The sequence below is a fragment of the Pelodiscus sinensis genome, chromosome 9 (genome assembly GCF_052426305.1).
Source record: "Pelodiscus sinensis isolate ZL-2025 chromosome 9, ASM5242630v1, whole genome shotgun sequence".
NCBI lineage: Eukaryota > Metazoa > Chordata > Testudines > Trionychidae > Pelodiscus > Pelodiscus sinensis.
The window spans coordinates 56,722,626-56,747,713 of record NC_143060.1 but is presented as its reverse complement, the minus strand read 5'-3'; the positions used below and the strand labels follow the sequence as shown (position 1 = coordinate 56,747,713).

Sequence of the window (25,088 nt, the reverse complement as noted above, 5' to 3'; positions counted from 1 at the left end):
AGCTTTGCCGGAAAAAAGCGGCAGTCTAGACGGGGATCTTTCGGAAAATAAAGCCTTTTCTGAAAGATCCCTTATTCCTTATTTTAAGAGGAATAAGGGATCTTTCGGAAAAGGCTTTATTTTCCGAAAGATCCCCGTCCAGACTGGCGCTTTTTTCCGGCAAAGCTCCGAGCCGGAAAAAAGCGGCAGCCATGTTTATGCAAATGAAGCGGGGGGGGATTTAAATCCCCGCTTCATTTGCAATTGCGATGTGTCTAATTTGCATCCCTTTTACGGAAAAGGGATGCAGTCTAGACACAGCCTAAGGGTATGTCTTCACTTGCAGCCTAATTCAAACTAGAGCTGCAAATGTAGGCATTCAGAATTGAAAATCAAGCTCGGGATTTAAATATCCCATGCTTGATTTGCATCTTCCCAGCCGGACAGCTGTTCATGAATCCAAATTGTACGCTGGGTAATGTCACATCCACTTTTAGGACTGAGTGGTAAATCCAACCTATGCACATTCAATTCTTGGTTTTTCCCAGCAAGCTCGCCCATTAGCGCTTGTTGTGATGGTGTCCTGGTGTCACTGAGATGTGAACTGAGATTGCCAACTTGTCTCAGTTAGGTCAGTGGTTCTCAGCCAGAGATATGTGTACCTTTGGGGTACATAGAAGTCTTCCAGGAAGTACACAGCTCATCTAGATGGGTGTTTCTTTTCTCAACCTGGAGTTATAGCCCTCCAGAGGGCTATGGGACTGGTTAAGGGGGATCACAAGTGCAGGGTTGGCATTAGGGACAATTGCCTGGGGCCCAGTGCCACAGGAGACCCCACTGAGCTAAGTTACGTTCTTCAGCCCTGCAGCCTGGGCCTTGGGCTTCAGACAAGGCTCATAAGTAATAAACAGGCTCGAACATCACACTGAAAATTAAGTGCAATTCCAAGCTTTACAATTATATGGCAAAAAGGAGAAAGTCAGCAATTTTTCAGTGACAGTGAGCTGTCATATTCTGTATTTTTATAAGACTGATTTTGTAAGCAAGCCGATTTTAAATCACATGAAATTTGGGATACACAAGACAAATTAGAGTACATCTGAGAGGGGTTTGTCTGGAAAGCTTGAGAGCTGCTGACCCAGGTCACTGAACACTTGACAGATGGTTAATGACTTTCCTTCAAATTCAACTAGCAGCTTTCCTTATTGGTGGAAGACTCCATACTTCCTGCATGTTTATGGAGAAATGTTTGTTCCAAAACCTCTTCTAAACTTGAGGGTGGTTGCAGTCATCCTCATGCAGTGAAACTAAGTACTTATACCTGGCCTCTGGAAAGTCATAAGTGCAACCTTTGGCTGGGTAAATATTTTTGTTAGATGTGATAACAACCTATTCCGGTGATCTCATCCTTGTACTTAAATCTATTTCTGCATAATATGGTCCAGATGAAAAGGAAAGTTAAAATTGTAATTTAAACTAATTAAAAATACCCTTCGCAGCCTGTGGACGGGTTTCGGGGTGCGATCGCCTCCTGCCGGCTGGCAGGGGGGTTTGGCGGACCCCACCGTCCAACTCTGTGATGTCAGTTGCTGGGTCAGGTCCCAGGTCCATGTTGTGGGGTGCGATCACCCCGCTCCACCGAGTCTGGGGGATCCGCAAACCCTGCAGCCACTCCCTCCTGACAGGGGTGTTCCCGTTCCGAATCACTCGGGGAAGTTGCTCGCGTGGGACCGGGGTGGCACTGGCTCCCGAGGTGATGTGAGGGGAGCGGACACGGGCCCACCCTCTCCTCCAGGTCCCAGCCTGGGGCCCTAAGTGCAGGGATCTTCTAGCCCCCTGCACGGCAAACGTGGGATGCGTTCCCTCAACACGTCTGCCCACAGTCGCCAAAAGGGCCCTGCCCCGGGCTGCTTCCTCTCCTCTGTGAGTCTCGAGACCCTGCCCGAAAGGTCCCCGGGGCCTACCGTGGTTCTGGTGCTCGGCTTGGTGGACGTCTCTGCTCGGTGTCCGGTTGCAGCTCCGGAGCCAGGAGGAATCTGCGGGAGTCTTGGGCCTCCGGGGGTTGGTGTCCGTCCACCGACCACCCTTGGGGGTGGCGCCAACCCGACGACAACCCAGGGCATTCCAAGGGTCGTCCTCGGTGGCTGCCCCCTTCCTCATTGCCGGTGGGCCCTTTTGAACCGGCCTGCCAGTTGTGACGTGCTTGCGGGGCCCTGCCCCTCCCTGGACGCGGCGGGCACACTTGTCTCCCCCTGCCCATCAATCAGGGCATCCACCCCCTGTGGACGCACAGAGGGGGCGGGGCCAGCCGCTGCTAGACTGCGCAGGCGCGGGGGAAGGCTCCGGCGCTGCCGCCCGCTCCCCACCAGACTGCGGCGTTCTGGCACCACCACCGGGGCCGCGGTTTCCTCCAGCGCCGCCCCGCACTCCAGCGTGTGGGTCACTTGTGGCCCGTCACAGAGCCTCAGAATTTCTACTAGTTTTTATTAAATCTGTCCTTTGTTGTCATAAAATATATTTTAATATGCAGCCAAGTGCTCTCGAAAGTGACTTCATATCTTGATACTGCTGCCAGGACTTTCTCTGAAAGGGGTCATGTTTTCTTACTGAGGCTAGTTTAATTGGTCCGAATTTTTTTCTGGTTCTGATTATATAGTTTTACGATTACTCAGAGTGTTGGAATCTTGGAAGAAAAAGATCTCTGCGGTGTTTTTAAAAAAAAAAAAGACCCATGAAATGATGAAAAAGGGAATGAAAAAATTGGAAAGCAACAATTATAATGAATTGGATGTGAATTAAAATATTCCATATGCATTCATCTCCATTTGCTTCATAAATAAGATTATAAACATATTATAGCTACAGTTCAGCAAAGACTTTTTGGGGGCAAACTTCAGGTGCCAGTGTACATGGCAGCTGCCTATAGGCCTATGAGTAAGTGTATTTTACAACCCAGTCACTTTACGTTATCTCCCTGTTATAGACAGGGAACTTACATGACAAAGAAGGGAAGTGACTTACCTGATTGGAACTTATGTTTTGTGTGTTCTAGTCCTGCGCTCAGTCAAACTGACCTGTACTCATAAATGATGTGTACCTGCATGTCTCTTTCAAATGGCTGGAGGATAAGTAGCAAGACGTCTTCTTTGTGCTTGCTGCTGCCTGAACCAAGGCAGAGGAACTGTCACAGATGATACTATAAATGTTGCATGGACTTGAGTCATAAGACACCTCTGCCCCACAAGTGAATAAGCTGTACCCCAGACTATCACTCAGTTATGGATGAATTTCATAAAGTTCAGAATGAAAGTTTGGATGCCCCTCTGAACTTTATTCTAACCTTCTCTGGGATTTGCCTATTCCAAAGTGCTACATTAGCATCCCTTTTCCGAAAGGGAGGCCAGTGTAGACACAGCCATAGCGTGTCTTCGTTCTTCCAGACCCAGCCAGAACTGAGAGAAACCTGAAAACTTAAAAATGGTTTGGAATGAAGGTGGGAGAGAAATGAGTCAACATAAGTGTGGAAAGTAGGAGTTCAGGGAGTGTTGCAGAACCCCCATTATTTAGGCAGGGTCCTGGCTGCTGGGCCCACTGTTCCTCATGGGCTCTGCTTCCAGTCCTGGATCCCACTTGGCTGCCATTCCCATGTAGAGCAGCTCGGATGCTGGCTCTGGGTCCTAACCAGCTGCTGGGCCCAGTTTCTTGGCCACCAGCTGCACATGTGGGGTCCTATCTGCTGGCCCCAGCTCTAAAGGGGGGGCATGGCATGGACACGGGTAAGGAGAGTGCAGCTCCGCACCCCTACTCCAAATATTGTTGCCGTGCTACTCTGGGTCAAACTACAGAATTAATGTTTCCTGATGGGTCCTGAGTTTGTGTGTTTGTTTTCAATGAATGCTGGAATTTGCCTAGGGGCATGAAGAGAAAATTGAGAGTGGAAAGGATGACATGGTATTAACATATTTTACTGTTACCCTGGAATAAATTCTGTACTGAAGCTGCTCATGCTATCCAGATCCTTGGAAATGTCTATTGTAGCTCACATTGCACATGTAAGAATGGAAAATTTTGCCGGACATTCTTGAACCTTGTGGTGTGGGAAGAGGGCTGGATGAAACAATTTCTAATTAACATGTCAAAGGGTGCTTTGGAAAAAAATTCCCCATATTACAGGTTTCCTTGTTGCATCACTCACAATTATAATATAAAATTGGCACACTCAGAGAGCATGAATGATCTATCTGTGTATAATCCAAAGCAAGATATCAATGCTTACATGCTCTCTGGCTTTCTTCATAGCTTTGTGACTGCCACAGAACTAGTCCCATGAGTAAAACAAGCAGGATATAGCCAGTTCTACAACTTGCTGATACTGGATTTATTTGTTTGAAGGAAGGAGTCAATAAACTGGGATTTCTCTTCTCTCATATTCTCCAGACATGGGTGTGTACGTCATTGTGTTAATTTCAGTTTAGATGATGGGAGGAGGAGGCAGAGAAAGCCCCTTGTGACGTTTCAGACATAACCGGTAATATCCCGTCTTAAAATGGCAGCTCTGAACTCTACACAACCTGTCTTAGAGTGCCTGCCAATAACTACTTTTTTTCAGCAAAACACTTAAAAGAAAAAAGAAAGAGAAAAGAACAGACTGTGCCAATAATTGGGGTGGGGAAGAAGGAAGTGGCCTGTGCAGGAGAGTTGCTGCTGACATTTTGAAAGGAAAAAGAAATGGTCAAATATCAGTGTGAATGTTTTGTTTTTTGAAAAGTTCCCACAGAGTCATTGTTTGAGCAAACACCAATGATAAAGCTGAGAGTCTAAGTAATGGAATATTTCAGAAATACAGCACAACAGATGACCTAAGATTAGTTTTCCTTAAATTACGTACAACATAAAATAGTTCTGGAGCCATGAGTTCCGGAGCCATGTGCCAAAATATTTTTTTTGTTTATTTCATTAAAAATTTAAATCACACTTTATTTTTATCTTTTTTGGGGAAGGAGAAAATGACAAAGGAATGGAAAATTAGTAAACACTACGCACAGGTCAGAATATTGTTGATCATCACCCTGTTGTTATGGATGCAAACCCCAATTACTGGTTTTCACACCCTAGTCCATTTCTTATGTGGACTAAAAATAGGTGGCGTATATTTAAAGGTTTTTTTAGTGAGTGAATTTAAGCAGTTTCCACATGTAGAGCCTTATTTTACTATGTTACTCTGTGAATCAGAATCATAGAATACTAGAACTGAAAGGGACCTCGAGAGGTCAAGTCCAGTATTCAGCACTCATGTCAGGACCAAGAACCATCTAGAGCAGTGTTTCCCCAATAGTGAAAGTAAGGGTTCCGCGAGAACCCAATCACTCCCACCTCCCACCCTGAGCCGGTCTTAGAGGCGGGCGAGCTGGACTTTTTTTTTCTTTTTGGTCTACCAGTTTTCCCTGGCGTTTTTTTTAAAGGGTTCCATGGGCAAATAAAATTGGGAAACACTGATCTAGAGCATCCTGGACCAATGTTTGTCTAGCCTGCTCTTAAAAAATCTCCAGTGATGGAGATTCCACAACCTCCCTAGGCAATTTATTCCAGTGTTTAACCATCCTGACAGTTATGAAGTTTTTCCTAATATTCATTGTAAACCTCCCATACTGCAATTTATGTCCATTCCTCCTTGTTCTATCATCAGAGCTTAAGGAGAATCATTTTTCTTCCTTCTCCTTGTAGCAACTGTTATCCTGTCTCCTCTCAGTCTTTTCTTTTCCAGACTAAACAAACCCAATTATTTCAGACTTCCCTCATATGCCATGTTTTCTAGACCTTTAATCATTTTTGTTGCTTTGCTGCATGCCTTCTTGAAATTTTCTGCATCTTTCCTGAAATGTGATGCCCAGAACTAGACACAATACTTCAGCAGAGGCCTAATCAACACAGACTAGAGCGGAAGAATTACTTTGAGAGTCTTGCTCATAACACTCCTTTTAATACATCCCATAATCATGTCTGTGGCTTTATTTTTTTGTTTTTGCAGAAGTGTCAGATAGCTGACTCATATTTAGCTTATGGTCCACTGTTACCCCTAGATCCCTTTCTGCAGTTCTCCTTCCTAGACAGTTACTTCCCATTCTGTATGGGTGAAACTGATAGTTCCTTCCTAAGTGGCACACTTTTCATTAAACTTCATCCTATTAACCTACGACTATTTCTCCAGTTTGTCCAAATCCTTTTGAATTATAATCCTATCCTCCAAAGCACTTGCAACCCCTCCCAGCTTAGTATCATCTGCATATGAAGCATATAACAAGGCCTCGCCTTCCAACAAGGGAGGGGTGGCAAAGGGGGATGTTGCCCTGGAGCCTAGCAATTCTAAAAGGCTCTTTAGAATCCCCGCTGGAGCACCACACTCTCTAGAGCGCCACTTGCTGTGGCCAGCTCTGAGGTGGGTGGGAGAGGAGGAGTCATCACACGGTCCTGGCAGGGCTGAGAGCTGGTGCACCGAGGCCCCAGCCCTTCAGAAAGCAGAGAGCCACTCCTGCATATTGCCCAGGAGCATGGTATGGCTGTCTGCGCCCCCTGAGCAAGCAGGTTTCCCCTTTTAAGTGGTGTTGTACCAGGAGCAGCAAGGAGAAACCTTGCAGGAAGGTGCTGGGAATCAGTACATCCAACTAAGCAGCAGTTCATGACTGGCTCTGATTCCCAGTGGAAGATATAAATGAGGATCCATGGCTGGATGAGTAAAAGGGCCAGGAGAACAAACATGTCCCCAACCAGCAGCAGGCTGCAGCAAGCAGGGAGGATCTTGAGCTCCTAGGGAGCGGAGGAACCTACAGTAGCTGTCCAGTTCAGGGCTGTTACTTTTCCATATTTTCTTTATTTGTATAAGAGAAGAATAAACGAGCTGCCTCCATGAAACCTTAGGTGGAGATGGTGTTGTCTCCGAGCGGGTGGACAGACCCAGCAAACTTCATGGTGCTCTCTGGCAGTTGTTCAGGGAGACATAAAGGTAATGAAATACTCCTCATTTGCCCAAGTGGTGCTTTTGGAGCAGGGTAAAATTGTACTGGTTGAGCACAGAGTGAGGATGCTTGCATCATCACACCCACGTTGTACCTGTTTTACAGCTCAATGCAGCACATCAGTTAGTGCTTCTGTTGTGGAGGAGTGCTTGTTTTTCGGTGGGGAAGGATTATCCTGTTGATTCTGTAGGAATCTTCCATTTTTAAGGTAGCAGGCATCATTCCTGGCTACTGAATGAATAGCAGCTTTTGATACCACTGGTCCCAAGCTTTCCCTGACTTCCCTGCAGGATTTTGGAGCAGTGGATTGGACAGAGGTGAACTGGTTTAATTCCTTCCTCTATTTACCATTTAGCCCTAAAACTGCTTTTAATGCAGGGTTCCTTTACGGTCCCCTCCCTGCATCTGTGCAGGGCATTCAAGTTCAGCCTTGGGGCAGACGGGTATGTGCAAAATTATAAATGTCCATGTGCATGTTTGTGTACATGGTTCTCTCTCTTGGAGATCTTATTAGATGTCTCTTACAAAAACAAGCTCTTAATGAAACAAAAGGCTCAAAGTCCCTACCTGGGGATTTAAGGGGGTCACTAAATATAATCAAACTTTTGGAGAATCAAACATCAATCTTTCTCAAAGGAAATATAATGTAGCTTAGCAAATAACAGAGGGGGAATTTGATACTTGCTTCAGAAACCACTAGGAAGACGTACTTCACTGGAGTAAAGAACACACAGTCTGAATGGAAGGGTGACGTGTTACTACACAGTAATGATGATGAAAATCTTATCTAGGTCTTTAAATATGTGGCACATTTTTTGATAGGAGAGCCAGGAACAGGATCGTAAACATGTTCCCTAATTTAAAACAAAACCCTCCGAACAAGAATATTGTACATGGCAAAGCTCTGACCATGCCCCAAGGGTCCTGTGCCTCCTGGCAGATAGTGTTTGCTTCAGAGGCTCGCTGTGACCCTCCACATAGCCTCTTCTTTTCCAGAAGCAAAGGCCACAGCCTGCTGAGCCCTACGCATCATAGGCTACGGTACAGTCTGGGGGAATACCCCTCCGTAGTTTTGGTTTCCCCTCTCTTGGAGAGACTCTGTAGTGGGATGGGGAGGATTGGAGGGAATCCTGGTCTGTCTGCTACTCTGGGTTCCGGCCCAGGGACTGTAAAGCAGAGGCACAGACAGGGTTTCCTCTACTGCCCGTCTAACAGCTTCTTCCTTGGGCCACTTCCGCAAACCATCCTTCCAAGGACCTTTCCTCTGGTATCTTCTGATCCATGAAAGCTCTACACTTCCTTTGTGTATTTTCTTTCAGAAATGAGATGAAGAGGAACAAATGAATGGGAAGGCCCCCACTTGTGAAAGTAGGGGCAGAGGAGTGGAAGGAAGAAAACCTACATGGTGAATATCAATTAGCCAGCAATTATCTGGCTCCCCATAAAGGAAAATGTGGGTGATGAACTTGGACTCTCAAAAGCCGTCTCTTTAGATAGTGGTTTAAGCACAGGGAATGGAGTGTTGTGTGAGACCACTCCTCTTCCACTGTCTCCTGCTGTGCTTGTTCTGGGAGTAAAAGACTGAGGTTTGTAGTGAAATTCAAGTGCTGCCTTCCAGTGGCATTTACATTGTTCTTTAGCTAATCTTATCTGAAAGATAGTGCTTGGGGCACAGGAAAAACCTTTTGTTTGATATAGCTTGGAATTATTGCTGAGGGGATGCCAAAGATAGGACACACTGACAACAACTTCTATACATCAAATGTATTTATTTAGATGCAAATGAATAGTGATGCACAGCCAAGGCAGCTGGGTCTTAACATAATTAAATTTATATCTCAGAAGTGTTCAAATGATCAGTTCCATAGGAACTCAGCTGGCCAGACAACCATCTAAGAAGCATATCCTCAACCTTCTCCAACCTATCACCTCCTTGACTCCAAAAACACATGGTTAGTGCATCTCAAGATATTGGAAATACCTCAGTTTAGTACTCTTCTATGGTCACAGCGGGCAGAAGCTTTGGGGCAGATCCTTACCTGGTGTAAATTATCATAGCTTTGTAGATTTCCATGGAGCAGACACAACTCACATTAGCTGAAGATGTGTCCTAGGAAAGAAGTGTTGAAATAGATATTGCTTGTGAGTAAATACATTTGATATATTTATTGAATCTGTCACTCATCCTCCCCCTCCCTCTCCCATGACATCTGCTACACTTTTTGGTCACATGTTTAATGTGTTTTTGTTGAGTTCAGACTGGCTCTGCTTTTATAGTTATAACAAAATAAGGCCTCAGTTCAGCAATTTGTTCTGATTAAGTGGATCCCTATGCCTGTAAAAAGCTCTTTTGCCTTACAGTGAGGATGAGGAAAACAACTTGCAAGATGAGGATTTGAATTTCAAAGCTCTGATTCTCATTTCCGTTAATGCTGCTTTTTGTAGGCTACTGGGATAAATATGCAGGCACGTGTAAGAAAAAACAAGTCTGATATATGCTTGCTTCACCTTTCCCCATGAGCCAGAATTGGCAGGGCAGACCCACAGAGGTGTATGATTGGCACAGATTTTACAAACTGGTTAGCCAGATTCGATATTTTTGGTTTGAAACCAGAATTTTCCTTCTAGGTGAACTGCCTGTGATGGCTGACCAGCCCCACCTGCCTGAGAGACTCACACTGAGAGATGAAATGACTTGTCCAAGTCATGCTGCAGGTCAGTAGTAGAACCAGAACAAAACCCAGGTCTCCTGAGTCACAGTGCCCTTCCTTCTCCCCAGCTTTACAGTGCCTCCCCTAGGGAAAAGCAATTAAACTATTACAATAAAAAGGTTAGTCATCCTTCCGCCCCTCATACAGCACATTGAATGCAAGCAGTTTATTAATGCTTGCACAGGAATTGAAACTAATAGAAAATCTGGACAACAGTTGTTTACAACGAAGATGTGTGTACATCCACCCTTCCCCTGATGCATGCCATGCTACATCCTTTATCTTCAGACCACGAGATGACTTGCAGTAAATACAATGTATCATTAGTATGGTATTAGTAGAGGATTTGAAAAAAAAATGTTTCCCCTTCAAAGGCATGTCCTTCTGGGACTTGGAGCCTGCCTTGAAAATACATGGAAGTTAATGAAGAATTCCCACTGACTTAATAGATTGGGTCTAGAGGTACGTCTAGACTACATGCCTCTGTCGCCAGAGGCATGTAGATTAGGCTACCAGACATAGTAAAATGAAGCGGCGATTTAAATAATCGCCGCTTCATTTAAATTTACATGGCTGCCGCGCTGAGCCGACAAATAGCTGATCAGCTGTTTGTCGGCTCAGCGCGATAGTCTGGACGCACGGGGGTCGACATCAAAGGTATTTGTTGACCACCCAGGTATGCCTCCTGGGATGAGGTTTACCTGGGTGGTTGACAAATACCTTTGATGTCGCCACCCGCGCGTCCAGACTATTGCGCTGAGCCGACAAACAGCTGATCAGTTGTTTGTCAGCTCAGCGCGGCAGCCATATAATTTAAATGAAGCGGCGATTATTTAAATCACCACTTCATTTTACTATGTCTGGTAGCCTAATCTACATGCCTCTGGCGACAGAGGCATGTAGTCTAGATGTACCCTAGAATTCCTCTCCATGGGGTGACCATCAGTGCTATTCCTGGGTCAGTCAAGCGTCAGTGAGTACAACATGCCTTTCCTTACTTATGTCTGTTTGACATTGCTGGCATAACCCTTACCATAGCTGAAATCTACACAGCCGGAAGGAGCTTTTCTGGAAGTGCAGTAATATCAGTTTGTTAAATGATGTTAGCTAAACTGGCAGAAGACCTCTTCTGTCACCACAGCTGCATTCACACTGGGGTTATTTTTTTTTTAAATTTAAGCATAGCTAAGCCATTGGAGGGGGCGGGGAGGTTCGCAACTCTGACTGATGTAGTTGTGCTGGTATAAGTTGTATAAGCCTGTATTTTCTCCTGAAATGGAATTTTGAATGTTGCTTACCTGTTTGATTTTTTGATGCATATACGTTGTTACTAACACTAGTGAATGAAGATAAAAAGGCAAAGACACAGTGGGTACGTCTAAACTACATGCCTCCGTCGATGGAGGCATGTAGATTAGCCAGATCGGCAGAGGGAAATGAAGCCGCGATTAAAATAATCACGGCTTCATTTAAATTTAAATGGCTGCCCTGCTCTGCCGATCAGCTGTTTGTCGGCAGATCGGGGCAGTCTGGACGTGACGCGCCGACAAAGAAGCCTTTCTTGATCGGCACAGGTAAACCTGGTTTCACGAGTCATACCTGTGCCGATCAAGAAAGGCTTCTTTGTCGGCGCATCGCGTCCAGACTGCCTCGATCTGCCGACAAGCAGCTGATCGGCAGAGCGGGGCAGCCATTTAAACTTAAATGAAGCCGCGATTATTTTAATCACGGCTTCATTTCCCTCTGCCGATCTGGCTAATCTACATGCCTCCGTCGACGGAGGCATGTTGTCTAGACACACCCAGTGTGTTTTCTGCCTAGCCCGATGGGTTTGCTAGTACAAGGGGAACATAAAAGAGCAGTTAGTATTACTGAAGCATCCAGTCAGGAGGGGCAAAAGAGAGATTGGGAGGAAGATATAAAACACTAGGGTATGTCTACACTATGGGATAAGGTCGAATTAAGATATGCAGCTTCAGCTAAGTTAATTGCATAGCTGAAGTCAATGAGCCTTAACTTGACTTTTGGCGCTGTCCACACTGCAGGAAATTGAAGGGAGAACACTCTCCCTTTGACTTCCCTTACTCCTCATGGAAACAGGACTGCTGGCATCAACCAGAACAGCCCTCTTAGCTCGAATTAGTGTGTCTTCACTAGACCCACTATTAAGAACCCTGGAAGATCAACAGCAGCAGCTTCAATCTTCTCTGTAATGTAGACAAACCCTTAAAGACCAAAGAAATACCTGTTTCTAACTGGAGCACAATCTCACTCCTTACCTCTCCCTTAGGGTACAAAAGAGAGGGGATGAAGACCCCAGGCCTACCACCGTGGAACATGACCATAAGTTGTAAGGGGTGGGACTCTGGGTGTGAATCTCAGGTCTAATTATAGCTAGTGAGAAGAGGCACACTGGGAAACAAGGCTATGCAGGATTAGTAATGGGACACATGATTGCTAAAAACTAACCCCAATAAACATGGCTTTGCTTGCACTTCAGACTACTGGTCTTCTGCTTTCTGTCTGCCTGACAAGAACAGGGGAGAGGGTGAAAGGAAAGCCCTCTAACAGTGCCTGAGCCAGAGTATATTTGATTCATGTGCACCTACTTTACAGACTCTTTATGCTGCCAAATCAACACAAAGAAACTTTAATGCAAATAAGAATAATGGCCTAGTTTTCTGGAGAGAATATCAACTGGCTAAAGTCAATTTCAGTTTTGAAATTGGCCATTTGTGCATCATATGCCATTTTGCTCCACTAGGTTAGTAGTGCTTGATAACACTTGTTAGGTCTGGAAAGATATTTTTTATTACCTAAATAATTGGTTTCAGCCACTTAAGCTGCAAATGTATATTAACTTTAAGTATTAGAGGTGTACAGAAGAGACACTTTGAGGCATTATATTTTGAATTGAACAGGGGAAAGGAAAAGACAAGTACTTGATGAGAATAAGGGTTTATATACAGAGGAAGAAAGTTTGACTTAATGCTAGCAAATACTATAGTCAGTCTCTGTAGTATTATTTCCCTTTTATCATGATTCAAAATGTACAGGAGAAACTGCAAACATGAAATAGAAATATATTTTTCTTATAACTGTTTGCAGGTGCAGTGTATCTTGATTCAATTAGCTAATGTTTTAGCTCAACCATCTGTGAGTCAGACATAATCAGGCATTGATGTAATGTGATATCATGGAGTGTTGCAACTTGCAAACCAGTGGCACATGGAGCTCCTGGTAAACATGCTGGCTGCTTCTGGAAGTGGTACAGGGCATGGGGCAGGAGTAGGCCTAGCTTGGCTCTTCTGCTACATCCCTGGGGCAGCTGTCTGGCTGCTCCTGAGGTGGGACTCAAGCTGTTTAAAAAAGGCAAGAAAAATGTTCGAATGGGGTTGCTGCTTTTTAAAAGCAATGTCTAGATCAGGGATGATGTAGACCAGTGTTTCTCAGCCAGTGGTACGAGTACCCTTAGGGGTACTTGAGAGAAGTTGGGGAGAGGGGGGAAGAAGGGGGTATGTCAACACAACTGAAATGTGGAGAAAACTGAATTTTTGTTTTAAGTTTTACAGCGCTTTATTATTTTTGTACTTTTTACAGCCAACAATTTCATTGTCACCCGGCTATGATCAAGTTGTTTAAACAAATTTGTTGCAATGGTAGAAAAAAAATTGTGTCTGAAAAATGTAGGTACTGGGGGTACTTATATATATTTTGAAAAAGGGGTATTGTATTAAAAAGCAGAGAAACACTGATCTAGACACTGCTTGGTCCTGCCGTGAGGGCAGGGGACTGGACTTGATGACCTCTTGAGGTCCCTTCCAGTTCTAGTGTTCTATGATTTTGTGATTCTATAAAAAGAAAATAAATAAAATATCTTTTCAAAAGAGCTGCATGTTACTTTCTCTGAAATGGTGAAAACAATTTGCATTTGTGCTCCCATTGTGAAAATGAAAACTGCTTTTTTTTTTTGCTAAATAAAATCTTCAATTTTTAATTCAGAACTGGGCCTTGTGTCCTGTGCTTGGACGCTTAGGTCTCTCTTGAGACTTTTACAACCAGAGCTAGCTGGGCAAGGGGTCAGAGTACGTTCCTTCCTCAAATTGGAGGCTAATCTAGTTGTCATGGAGGAATAAGTCCAGGAATATGCCACAGGAGCAGTGACAATGTGTACTCCCTTATGCTTTGGACTGGCTCTTCTGGCGGTGGCACATGCCTGGAGACTAAGGACTGTCAGACTAAGGATGGAAGTGTTTGATCAAAATTTATTAACAGAAATTTGGATTTTGGGCTAAATAATTGTTTTATTTGTTTTTTCTTTTTCGCTTCCACTTCCTCTGTGTTGCTTCTGCTTTTCATGGTTCTGCTACCTCTTCCTCATCGAAAGTGTCTGCTTTTCTTTAATGGTTTTCATCGAAAGATCCAGGTTTTGTTGGCGTTTTCAATGGTGTGCAGCTACTGTGCTTTCAGTTTTTATCTAAATAGGGGGGTGGCAGTAGGTAGACTGTTTTCTAACCAATTCTTTCCTCAGCCATCTCTGCTAGAGAGGCAGGCTGGGCTAGGTCAGGCACTGCTAGGACCCTCTGTATAGACAATCAGTTGAGCCTTCTGACTGAAAAGTGCAATACTCAGAATCCAGCTTTTCCCCTGCTGTCTTTAACTCTTATTCCAGTCCAGCAAAGTACGGGGGACCCAATCCAGTCTCACTGGATAGTGTGTGGGCAGGAGGATTGGGGAGTTTCTCCAGAACTGGAGTGTACATTTGTGGAGTTGCAGAAATAATGGATGGTGGCTTCCTGTTGAACAGAATAGTGAAAATTCTGCGATGCGTCCCAGCCGCCTGTAGATGTACAGAGCTGTGGAGGTGTCTTGATTCTCCTGGAGTTCTGAGCACTGTCAGTTATATATCACATTGAATGCAAGCAGCAAATATCCTACTGTATTTTCAGCCTGTGCTGGATGGGGTGAGAGTTTTACCAGAAAAAAGTGGGCCACATGGGCAGATCTGCAAGGATTGAGATTCTGCATAAGAGGCTGAGTTAATTCATTTTCTTTGTTGATGAGGTTTCTCTTTTCTCTCATGCTATGTGATCCTTATAGTCCAGCATTAGATGGAGATGAATGGTTGTGGTGGCCACTTGCACAGACACAAGAAGGAGAGGCATGAGAGGGAGGGTTTCTTGTGTTCTTTCTCCCCACACACATGGGCTAATCCCAATATGCACTCTGAGCTGTGACATCAGCAATAAAGACTTATTTGCTGAAATTTGCCTTCTGTCTGATATCTGACTATGGTGAGTACATGGAGTGAGAGAGGGCTATAAGAGAAGAGAGAGTAGGAAAATTTTAGAGACTTAGAGAAAATAAACTCACCTTCTTTTTGGAAATCTCCCAAAAAGCTAGAAGCATTGGAGCGATGCTACAAGTAGCTGGCAGTATTGGGAAGAGACATTGCCCTAAGAAACGGGAGTAGGAGTTCTATTGCATACTACTGGAAGATGCCATTGGGACATTCCATACATTTTATTGTGCTGGTGTTGAAGTCCCTGGGGATACAAGTAGAGTGATTACAAAATGTCGACAGATGCCACAACTTGGTATGATGTTTCTGGGCTATCAAGCTGCTGTCTTCAGAGACTACTTGGTTTTCACAGGCATTAAGTGGTTTATATGGACATCAATTAGTACTTATTTATGGAGATGATCTGTTCTTTGTTTCCCATCCTTTCCTTTCCAAACCTAGCTTATTAAAAGCAACTCGGGAGATTTGTTCTTTGTCAGGTTTATACAATCAAGCTGTCTAAATCTCAATCCCTATCCTTGGAGGGTAGTACTGAAATAAAGAACAAGCTGACATATCTGTTCCTATTCCAACAGAGCTTTCTATCAGCTTACAGTTAATATCTTGAGTTATTGCTCAAACTCACTCTTCTGTTGCGTAAATGCAGGCTATTCTCGTCGGTGTAAGCTGGCATCGATACTTGAACCAATATTGTTGAAGGTCTCTAATGAATATGGAAGCTTTCCTCCCCCCCCACCCCCCCACACACAAACACATTCAATCCTAAAACAGGGTTGCAATGAATGTGAGTGGGGGAAGAGGGAAATGCATTGGGATGATAACCCCTTTCATTCTGAAGAAGTGTGTTGTGCCCACGAAAGCTCATGATACCATCTACATTTTTGTTAGTCTTTACAGGATAAACTTTAAAAAAACAACCAATGGTCCTGCAGCACTATTTGTTGTTTTTTAAGTTTTTCAGTTACAGATGAACACGGCTACACCTCTGAGCCTTTGAATTCAATTCTTTGGGAATTGGGGAGCATTTCCTGATGTATGCTGTATTATCTGACAGCACAATTAAGAACTGTGATTATCTGCAAGTAAGAGCTGCTCTTGCGAATGAAGGTTCAGAATCTACTACCATATGGGAACATGATCCCTAAATATGAGTCCTTTATTCCCAAGGCATTCAGATCCTAGTGTAGGAATTCATTAAAGGTTTTCAAATGCCCAGTCGTGTCTCCCACAAGCCTATATCTTGGAAGCTGACTAACCCTTGAGAGCTCCACCTAAACTAATACGTTATCTGGGCTTCTTCTGGCAGTATTAGTGTTGTGGTAGATTTTGTTCTTCCAGAGTTTTGCAGTCACCAAGGACAGTGATTCAAAACTGAGTGGCCTTGAGGATTTTTTCATACAGGAGATACACATGCAGGCACACGTGCCAAGGGAGACTCTTGCCAGAATACGTAAGTGTGGGAATAGAAGAGCCTCCATGCAGTCCCTCCCCATACTGGCTACCTTCATTGCCAGTTTGTGCACAGTAGGTTCCGCAGGCTACTTGCATGCTTCTCGCCCATGTGGGAGCGAGGGGAAAGGATGGCCAATGGACAGAAACATGAGTCCACTCATTATGATGGAGAGAGCTAGCCTGGTTTGGAAGTAGAAAGCAAATGGATTTTGGATGGGTCAATATGAGATTAATTCCTCTGACCCTGAAACCAGGCATGCCTTAGCCCCACAGAGCTGCACAGACTTCACTGGCTGTGCATTCACAGGCCCATGTATTGGAGTTCCGTACACCGACACCACTACAATCCATGAACAGCAGTGTATTTACTATGCAACCTATGCTGTGGCCTCGCCTCAGGACCTAAGGAGTCAAAGGTCAACCTCCTGTGAGGTGTCTCTAAGGCTGGGCTTGGCTAGCACTATACCTCTCCCTGCATACCTGTACTCATTTATCTGTGCTTTCAGGTAACAGGCTAAATGGTTCCTCAGTTCTTCCCAGACCAGGATGATCTAATAATTAGCCTGTCCTTCCCTCAGCTAATTGAATTTATACTGCCTGGTGTGTGGATTCAGTTGTAGGTTCTTGGCACTGTCACAAGGATAACTAGGGAACCAGTTGTAATTCTGGGTGCCAGTTTCTTCTCTCATCTGCTGCAGAGGCCATCAAGCTGGGGCTTCGAGCAATCTTTCAATCCAGCCCACTCATTTAGCAGAGTTCGTGGGTATTACCAGGTGGCATGATTAGCACATGTAAGCTGAGTTCACAGCACACACCAGAGCATCCTAGTATCCTTCCATTCAACTTCACAAACTCTTGGAGTGCCCCTTCCTATCCCCTCTATTTCAAACACCCCTTCATTTCCTCCACCAAGGGTCCTATGTACCCCCCATACAGCCTTCTGTCTATAACAGGATCTTCTGTTCTTTCCTCATGGCAGCAGCTCAGTATTCCCCCCTTCCCTTTGGCAAAGTTCTTCAATGTTCCCTCTTGAGGGGTTCTGTGTACATCCCGTCTTCCATTATTTGGGGCTAAATTATTCAGGGTGTAAAGAATAATGGGAGGATGAACAGGTGTATTGTTATGATGGAAGGTGTTATGTGTGCATTCAGTCAGCTGTTCAATCCAAGCACAAATCAGCACAGGTGCTTTAAGTAGCGGTTGTGCTAAAGAAATGGAAGAGGTTCTTTTTATGTATGCTCCAGTGCCCCCTTTCTTTTGTCCAATTTCCTCCAGGTCCACGAAAAAACTCCTAAGTGTCATCTAGTAGTTTAGAATCTTGGAATAGTTCAGATGTGGCATTTATAAGGGATTGTGTTAGAGACTTACTATGAAATACTGTCAAATTGAATGGAAGGTATTTGCAAAGCTGGCCAATTATGTGGTTGATAAATGTTTTCCATATGTTGAGTCCCCTGCAAAATTATTGTGATTCCCCTGTTTGTTTTTATTGTTTCAGCATCTATAATTTTGGCTATTAAACATTCTAGGATACTGCACAGACAGAGTTACAGGGAATAGAACAAGAATTGCCCTAAGTTTAAAAAACCTTTCTTGTGCACCTAAACTTGATATTTCTGCCCCAGAGATGAACTATTTGAAAATGATTGAGACCAACTGTTTGATTCAAAGCAAAACACTTCCCTGAATTCACTTGGTGTTGCTAATCTCTTTCTGCATGTGTAGCTCAAGCTTGGATTTGACCCAACAGTTCCATAAACTACAAGCCATGCTGAGCAACTATCTTCTCTAAAATAACAATATGCGGTGAGCCAAAACGTTCTTTATTCTAGAAAGTTGATTCTGATGCAAGATCACCCAAGAGAGACACAGTAATTAGTTATAAACAAGCACACTGCCCAAAAACAGTGGGAGGGAGGGAACGGGGAGACAAATGGGGCAACTGCCAAGGCCCAGCAATTTAAAAGGGCCTGGGGCTCTCAGCTGCTGCTGCAGTAGTAGCTGCAGTCCTGGGCCCTTTAAATCACCACTGGAGCACCAGGCCACACAGCCCGGGCAGCTTTTATGGCTGGCTGGAGGGAGGGGGGTTGCAGTGGTGCACTCCACCCCTTCAGCTCCAGGCCCCACCCCTTCCAGGAATGTGGAGCTGAACGCCTACTGGCCAGCAATCCTGTCAGCCCCCATGCACCTTCCTTTAGTGCTGTGATCTCTTTAAAAGCTCCCAGCTTTAAAAGCTGGTGCGCTGGGTGGTGGCCTGGAAGGAAGAACAGGCCCCAGGTGGGCTGGGAGGATGTAACCTGGGGTGGGAGGAGAGCAGGTGGCCTTGGGAGGAGAAAACATGCCACTAGACAGTGGTATAGCGAGGAGGGATGTGGCAGTTGCCCCAGGGCACCACGCTGGGGGGGGGGGGGTGCCAATTGAGCTGCCAAAAGTTCTGTTAACTTTTTTATGATTATTTCCAAATGCGTGCGAACTGAGGTGATTGGGTAGAGCGTATTCCTGCCACCATTCACACTAAAATGCATGCAGTATAACATAACTATCATCCTATTTCCTTTGTGAAGGTTTCGCTGAAACCTTTTCACAGTTGCCTGTTGGAATATATACAAAATAGGAAATAATCATAAAAAAGTTAACAACAGAACTTTTGGCAGCTAAATTGACGCCTCCCCTAGTGTGTTGCCTAAGGGCAACTGCCCCTCCTGCCCCTCCTCGCTATGCCACTGCCATTAGTCCCCTGCACTCCTCCTCCCACCCCACATCACCCAGGCAATGCCGGGTAAGTCTTTTATTTTTATAACTAGATCTCCCCCCAGCTACATCTTTATATAACTACATGTAGAAATGTATTAAGAAATCTTTTAAATAGAAGAGTTTTAGTCCTTTGTGGCAAAAGAATATTTTTTCTGTATCACTGTAGTTTCTCCTTGAACAATGATTAGAAAAAGGTCAAATATAAATTCTTTGATTCCTGACCCTCTGCATCCAAAAAACCAGACAAGAAATACTCAGTGATATGAACATTTGGGTTCAAAGCCTGCTTGCTTTATTCCCATGAACTGTCACTTATTTCAATGGGACTACTCCTGTGACTAAGAAGCAGGACTTGGCTTTGTAGTTGAATATTCTGATGTTATAAGAAAGGAAATGGCTGATTTCCAAACTATTGTAATCAACTTTCCACCATACAACCTCACTAAAAGCTGAGCGCTCCAATGGCAAGTGGCTGCATTTTGTGTTAGAGTGAAAAAACCACAATTTTAAAATGGAAGGATCCTGCATCACAAAATCTGCTTTGTTCTCTTATTCTGACTATAGTTTTAAATAATTATGGCAATGGTTTGTACATTACTGAACATGAAAACAAGTAATCCTGTGGCACCTTAGAGACTAACGCAAATACATATATAGCTTTCATGGGCAAAACCTACCTCCTCTTGTGAGCTGAACATATTTTAGTATGAAACTTTATTTAAAGCATCTACTGTACTTTTCCTCCCCTGAGCATTGAGAGGGCCTTGTATTTGGTGGGGTCAGGGTAAGTTATATGCAAATGGATGGAGATGAATTACAATGTTTGTAGATGAGCGGCTAGGTTCTGCTGTAGGCAGCTTTCTTGGTAATTGATTCTTATAATGGAGTTTCTGGAAGTCTGCAGGGAAAGTACAATGGCTTGGAAGATGCTTTTTTTATAGTCTTTAAATGTTTAACTTTACCTGAGCTCATTTTTGACCTGCCTCTCTCTCTCTCTCTCTCTCTCTCTCATAAAAATAATAGGCAAAATAAATGGCCAGTCTTGATCTTTTTTTAATTAATTCACTAAATATGCCACTTTTCAGTTTTAAGGACCCCCTCCCCTTTTCTTGGGAAGCAATCAAGTCCTTTTTCATCAGCAATAAGAGTTGTAGGCAGCAAGAAAAGTTGGAAGAAACAAACCCCCTGTTGGTAACATATGCCAAAGACAGTATTATACTTAGGGTTGCCAGGTGTCCGGTATTCGCGCCCCCATGTAAAATGTCCGGTATTTCCTGTTTCCCTCGGACAGAAGCCCGGCGGGGACAATTTTCCCCTGCTGCGTCTGGTGAGAGTGGGGGGAGTGAAGAGCGCAAGGCCATTTAGAGATGCAGTGTTTTTGTTTTGTTTTTTTGCTTAAATTTTGGTCTCCCCCCTTTTTTTTCCTCAACAGAATTTGTTACCTGGTGATTTTTTTGGGTGTGTGTGTGCGTGTGTGCGTGTGGTATTTTTGGCAACCCTCGTTATACTTGGAGAGCTGGTCTGTGATGACAGCTTACATTCGCATGGCAAACTTTCTCAGGAATGCTGAAAAATCTGCACTTGTGTCACTGTATCGATTTCAGGATAAACGTAGCCTAAGGAATAGCCCATGTTCCCATGATGTTTCTGCAGTGCACTCGCCAGTTCACATTGACTACATGAGAAGGCACATAGATAAACAACAACAAAACAAACAGAAAACCCCCACAGTGAAGACAGTCTGTGAGGGAACACTTTGTGCCATGACTAGAGAAAGAGGCTGGATTTCAGGATGGCGTACGAGCTGATCTGCACCATCAACTTTCATCAGCATAGCTATCTCTCTCAGAGGTCTAAAAAATCCACAACCCCGAGTGACATAAGTAGGCCTAGCTAACTCCTGGTGTAGATCGCTCTAGACCGAGGGCCATTACACTTAAATGGCTACAGTGACATAGCTGCAGTGCTACGGCTCTCCCTCTGTAGTGCTTCGGTGCAATCACTCATCACAGCGAGAGGGGGTGCTCCTATTGTGGTACTTAATCCACCTCCTCAAGAGGGTGACGTTAGGTTGACAAAAGAATTCTTTCATTGACACCAATCCTATGCCAGGGATTAGGCCAGCATAGCTACCTGTGGATTTTTCACCCCCTGGAGAGATGTAGCTATGCCAATGTACATAGTCTACACCGGCATACACTACACTAGTGTATATATGCCACTCTTAATCCACACCACTGAACAATGCAGTTAAACCCTCCTGTCTCTGATGTAGATTACACTGGAGAAATCTGTCACCCTAAGTACTGCCCCTTGTTGGGATAGGTACTTCATCCCCACCCCCCAACAGGACAACCCCTCCCATTGACATAGGTAATGTCTTCACTGAAGCACTACGGTGGAACAGCTGCAACAATGGTGTAAGTGTGGACAAGCCCTTAGTCCATCCTGAAACCTAATCCTCTTTCTCCAGGTCCAGTCGTCATACCATGAGCCACACACTGCTTTTATCTTCGCTTTCCATTGCTGTGGTAAAATACAGTAGATCCTTGCTATACTGCCCTTTGCCGTAGTGAACCTATAGAAAATGTGATCCCTGGATACCAACTCTAGCCTGGCCTTCTGGGGGATGAAAGGGGGAGGCAAGAACTCATCAGCCATGGAGGCGGTGGGGGGAGGGAGTTGAGTGCTTCTTTACCTTTCTGCATCCAGGCAGAGGGCTTCTGTCCAGCCCCAGAGCTACTGTGGCCCAAGCAGAGGTCTTCTCCTTGGAGGAGCACGGTCTGCCCTGGCTGTGGCAGGCTTGGGGATGTAGAGGAGCGCTTTGCCCCAGCTGTCACCCTGCGGCTGGAGGATCTGCCTCGCCCTGCTAAAACAACCCACTGGCTATACTGAACTTGGAACCTCAGGGGCTTGTTATAGTGAGGGTCTATTGCAATGTTAAAATGTATTATTCTGTTCAGGCACTAGGTGGTGCAGTCTGCAAAATACGTAATTTAAAATCATTTCAGCCATCCTGGGTGCAGCATTAAAGGTCCCTATGATGAACACATCTCCTGTGCATCTTGCTAAGAAGGGAGCTCTGTAGCCAGGCCATGTCTGGTGCAGGGACATTGTGTGGAAAGTAAACTAAGAACAAAAACAGAAGGAACAAAAATGCAAACGTTTCAGACAGAGGGAGAAAGTCAAAGGCTGTAAGATCACCACGCCACTCTTCAGTGCCTCAGAGAACCTCAGCTTTGACACAGCTTCAGAATGCACAGACTGGAAGCAGCAGTTTGTGCAAAATTTGCCATTGAAAGCAAACTCCACAAAGGAAGTGGAGAGCACAGGTATTGGCTTTAATGTATGTGGTGCGAGAATGAGCAGAGCATATCTCTGTGTACTTTACTGACAATCACAAAGACCACTGTACAAGGGTTCTGGCTGGGTCTGAAAACACTCAATGTTTTATAAGAGTTCTGCATACTTTGACTTAAAACTGCTTTTTGGTCTGGGAATACAAAGCCTGGAAATATTAGAGCTAGGCTCATGATAGGGCTAACAGATGAAAACCTTTCACAGCTATAGGATAATGCCCATACCTAATATGTGTTAGCTTTTCTTCTGTAGAAACACAGTGGACAACAAGATGCTTTTAGCTTTATAGTGAGGTCAGCTAAGTGAATTGCTGATCCCACCTCACTACCTTATGCTGCAAATGTCAAAGGTTTAGGATTTGACAGCTAGGTAACTATCCTTCATTATCTCACTGGGGCAGGGGTGATCCAACTAAAACCAAACCACCATTACTGCCCTTACATCAGTGATGACCAAGCTGCAGACTCCTACATCGTGGCAGGGGAGGTGTCAGCTGGAACAACAGCAGCTGCTTCTGATGGTCACCATCCCAATAAAACAAAGCCTAGTGAGCAAGAATGCTTGTCAGCCTCCAAAATATTCCCAGTGAAGAGGCAAATTGAGCTGAAAGAAAACCCTAGTCAAAATTAAACATGTAAGGGATGTAAGAGAACTTGGAAAGAGCACCCACAGCCCACGTATCTGGACCTGCCTGGGAACAGATGGAGAAAAATAGAGGATAAATCCTTTTTTGGGGGGGGGGGGGAGGAGGGAAGGGAGGCTGACTCTAAAATGGATTTTTTGATCCCATGATACATCAAGAATTTTTTTTTAAAAAAAGTCTGAAATAGGGATGACAGCCAATGTTTCAAGAGTCTTGGGGCACTCAAGCTTGGGGAGGGGGTATTGGTGGGTCAATAAAATTGGTTCCTTTTCATTTCAACCATATTTTTATATAAAATTTCAAAATAGTCATTTTGAGATGAAAAATGAAAACTGTCCATTTTGAAAGTTTCTGCCTCTCAAACTCTCGGAGAAGGGGAATTTTTGACTCTCCATCTCTGACCAATGGGAATCTGAGTTCTGCCCAGGGTTGTGCATGTACGCTCCTTTGAAGTCACTGGGTGCTGTATGATGTGGCACACAAACTTCAGTTCAGAAGCAAAAATAAAATATTAACAATATGATTATAGCTTTCCTTTACTGACTACTAACTGATGGCTATAAGGATATTACCTCCAGGATGCCTGAAAATACAACTGTAAGCAGATAGATGGGAAGGGGAGAAACTTCTGGAGCACACTCTATTTACATGAATGCACCCGCTCTGCTTAGATATCTGCATATAGAGAAGTGTTGCTCAAAGTGATCAATTTTGGTTAGTGTTGGGTTACAAATCACTTCAATACTGAATACAGGGGTAGTGAAATGCTTTTATCAATGTTCAAAAGTTTTGGAGTTAGTCTGTAACTGGAAACACTTAAATAACAAAGGGTATGTCTACACTACCCCGCTAGTTCGAACTAGCGGGGTAATGTATGCATACCGAACTTGCTAATGAAGCCCGGGATTTGAATTTCCCGGGCTTCATTAGCATAAAGCCGGCGCCGCCATTTTTAAAAGCCGGCTAGTGCAAACCCCGTGCCGCGCGGCTACACGCGGCACGGGCTAGATAGTTCGAACTAGCTAGCTATTCCGAACTATCTGTACGCCTCGTCCTAGTGTAGACATACCCAAATAGTTTTGCAGCACCTTAAAGGCTAACAAAAATGTAGATGGTATCATGAGCTTTTGTGGATACAACCCACTTCTTCAGATGAATAGAGTTTAAGGGGTCAAGTTTTCAAATAAATAGCACAGAGAGGGGATGGGAAAGGGGGAAGAGGAGGAAAAAGAAGAAAAATGAGGAAAGAAATAGTCAATTAAAGTGTCCTTGCTAAATGAAGCTGATAAGAATACTTAGTACCCACTTTAAGTACTCTTTCTTTAGTTTTTTATATCATAGAATCATAGAGCTGGAAGAGACCTCAGGAGGTCATCAAGTCCAGCCCCCAGCCCAAGGCAGGACCAATCAACCCAGCCAAGGCCCTGTCAAGCTGAGACTTAAAAACCTCTAGGGATGGATACTCCACCACCTCCCTAGGTAACCCATTCCAGTGCTTCGCCACCCTCCTAGTGAAATAGTTTTTCCTAATGTTCAATCTAGACCTCTCCTACTATAACTTGAGACCATTGGCTTCTTGTTCTGCCATCCGTCACTACTGTGAACAGCCTCTCTCCAGCCTCTTTGGAGCCTCCCTTCCGGAAATTGAAGGGTGCTATCAAATCCCCCCTAAATCTTCTCTTGTGCAGGTTAAACAAACCCAAATCCCTCAGTCTCTCCTCGTAGGTCCAGCCCCCCTAATCATTCCACCTCTGTCATTAGGATATGGAATGTAGTGGGCCATCCAGCCAATGTCTGTGTTTAGACTTACGTCGTAGGAATCAAATTTAAGTTCCGTAGCTTCCCTGTCGAGCTGGCTTTTGAAATTGGTTTGA

General features: G+C 44.4%; 1 long non-coding RNA gene across 1 annotated transcript in view; it reads right to left on the bottom strand.

The window, feature by feature from the left end:
* Positions 1-287: 287 nt before the first annotated feature.
* The window catches only part of LOC149523942 (uncharacterized), a 44,964-nt gene continuing 20,163 nt past the window's right edge, over positions 288-25,088 (bottom strand). The window contains exon 3 of the long non-coding RNA XR_016350281.1: positions 288-9,102. This is a non-coding gene — a long non-coding RNA (uncharacterized LOC149523942). The remainder of the gene's footprint in view (positions 9,103-25,088) is intronic.